Source organism: Eriocheir sinensis, unplaced genomic scaffold, assembly GCF_024679095.1.
Source record: "Eriocheir sinensis breed Jianghai 21 unplaced genomic scaffold, ASM2467909v1 Scaffold1218, whole genome shotgun sequence".
NCBI classification, from domain to species: Eukaryota; Metazoa; Arthropoda; class Malacostraca; order Decapoda; family Varunidae; genus Eriocheir; species Eriocheir sinensis.
In genome coordinates, this window is record NW_026110539.1 from 87501 (window position 1) to 90000 (window position 2500).

General features: G+C 48.7%; 1 protein-coding gene across 23 annotated transcripts in view; it reads left to right on the forward strand.

The window, feature by feature from the left end:
* The window catches only part of LOC126989568 (CUB and sushi domain-containing protein 1-like), a 70228-nt gene that overhangs the window by 67299 nt on the left and 429 nt on the right, over positions 1 to 2500 (forward strand). For 21 of the 23 annotated variants that reach the window (XR_007743463.1, XR_007743465.1, XR_007743442.1 and 18 more), the window contains one exon: positions 1791 to 1935. The exons of the other annotated variants lie outside the window; for them this stretch is intronic. The gene's annotated coding sequence lies outside the window, so the exon portion shown is untranslated. The remainder of the gene's footprint in view (positions 1 to 1790; positions 1936 to 2500) is intronic. 23 annotated transcript variants of the gene reach the window in all.

Sequence of the window (2500 nt, forward strand, 5' to 3'; positions counted from 1 at the left end):
GGAAGAGGAAAGGGAGGAAGACAGAAGGGAGGATGAAGTAGGTAGGAAGAGGAAAGGGAGGAGGAGGAGGAAAGGGAGGAAGACAGAAGGGAGGATGAAATAGGTAGGAAGAGAAAAGGGAGGAGGAGGAGGAGAGGTAGGAGGAGGAAAGGGAGGAAGACAGAAGGGAGGATGAAGTAGGTAGGAAGAGGAAAGGGAGGAGGATGAAGTAGGTAGGAGGAGGAAAGGGAGGAAGACAGAAGGGAGGATGAAGTAGGTAGGAAGGGGAAAGGGAGGAGGAGGAGGAGAGGTAGGAAGAGGAAAGGGAGGAAGACAGAAGGGAGGATGAAATAGGTAGGAAGAGGAAAGGGAGGAGGATGAAGTAGGTAGGAGGAGGAAAGGGAGGAAGACAGAAGGGAGGATGAAATAGGTAGGAAGAGGAAAGGGAGGAGGAGGAGGAGAGGTAGGAAGAGGAAAGGGAGGAGGAGGAGGAGAGGTAGGAAGAGGAAAGGGAGGAAGACAGAAGGGAGGATGAAGTAGGTAGGAAGAGGAAAGGGAGGAGGAGGAGGAAGTAGGAAGACAGAAGGGAGGATGAAGTAGGTAGGAAGAGGAAAGGGAGGAGGAGGAGGAGGAAGTAGGAAGACAGAAGGGAGGATGAAGTAGGTAGGAAGAGGAAAGGGAGGAGGAGGAGGAGGAGGTAGGAAGACAGAAGGGAGGATGAATTAGGTAGGAAGAGGAAAGGGAGGAGGAGGAGGAGGAGGTAGGAAGACAGAAGGGAGGATGAAGTAGGTAGGAAGAGGAAAGGGAGGAGGACGAGGAGGAGGTAGGAAGACAGAAGGGAGGATGAAGTAGGTAGGAAGAGGAAAGGGAGGAGGAGGAGGAGGAGGTAGGAAGACAGAAGGGAGGATGAAGTAGGTAGGAAGAGGAAAGGGAGGAGGAAGAGGAGGAGGTAGGAAGACAGAAGGGAGGATGAAGTAGGTAGGAAGAGGAAAGGGAGGAGGAGGAGGAGGTAGGAAGACAGAAGGGAGGATGAAGTAGGTAGGAAGAGGAAAGGGAGGAGAGGTAGGAGGAGGAAAGGGAGGAAGACAGAAGGGAGGATGAAGTAGGTAGGAAGAGGAAAGGGAGGATGAAGTAGGTAGGAAGAGGAAAGGGAGGAGGAGGAGGAGAGGTAGGAGGAGGAAAGGGAGGAGGAGGAGGAGGTAGGAAGAGGAAAGGGAGGAGGAGGAGGAGGGAGTGAGGAAAGAGGAAAGGAGAAGGGAGGAGGAGAGGAGTGGGAATAGGGGGAAGGAGGAGGAAAGGGGAAAGGAGAAGGAGGAGGGGTGGGAAAAGGGAGGAGGAAGTAGGTAGGAGAGGTAGGAAGAGGAAAGGGAGGAGGAGGGAGGTAGAAGGAGGAAGAGGAAAGGGAGGGGGAGAGGTAGGAATAGGGAAGGGAGGAGGAGGAGGAGGAGGTAGGAAGAGGAAAGGGAGGAGGAAGTAGGTAGGAGAGGTAGGAAGAGGAAAGGGAGAAGGAGGAGGAGAGGTAGGAATAGGGAAGGGAGGAGGAAGAGGAAAGGGAGAAGGAGGAGGAGAGGTAGAAAGAGGGAAGGGAGGAGGAGGAGGTAGGTAGGTTGGAAGAGGAAAGGGAGGAAGGGCATAATTATCTATCTATTAACTATCTACTCAAATAATTTAATACATACTTATATCTAATGAATAAATACATAATACATTAATATATAAGCTAACTACATGTACATTAATGATGTGTGTGTGTGTGTGTGTGTTTGTGTGTATTTTCCATTTTTTTTCCCTTTCCATCTCCATGTATGCAGGTCTCCACTGTGAGGGCATCTACAGGCTGAGTGGCGTCAAGAGCAAAGCACATCAACTGCGTCGCCTCTACAACACTGGGGAGGGTGTGAGGCTGTGTGACCAGGAGCCGCACGTCATCGCATCCCTCCTCAAGCAGTACCTCAGGTGGGGGGGGGGGGGGGGTGCTATCCAGTGCAATATAAATGAGTGATTTTGTTTCTTCTATTTTTCTGTCTATCTTTTGCTGTTTCTGTGTGTGTGTGTGTGTGTGTGTGTGTGTGTGTGTAAGGTTAGATTAGGCTGGGCAAGGTTAGATTAGGTAAGGTCTGGTAAGGTTAGATTAGGTTAGGTAAGGGTAGATTAGGTTTGGTAAGGCTATGCAAGGTTTGGTAAGGTTGGATTAGGTTAGGTAAGGTTAGATTAGGTTTGGTAAGGTTAGATTAGGTTAGGTAAGGTTAGATTAGGTTTGGTAAGGTTAGATTAGGTTAGGTAAGGTTAGATTAGGTTAGGTAAGGTTAGATTAGGTTAGGTAAGGTTAGATTAGGTTAGGTAAGGTTAGATTAGGTTTGGTAAGGTTAGATTAGGTTTGGTAAGGTTAGATTAGGTTTGGTAAGGTTAGATTAGGTTAGGTAAGGTTAGATAAGGTTTGGTAAGGTTAGATTAGGTTAGGTAAGGTTAGATTAGGTTTGGTAAGGTTAGATTAGGTTAGGTAAGGTTAGATAAGGTTTGG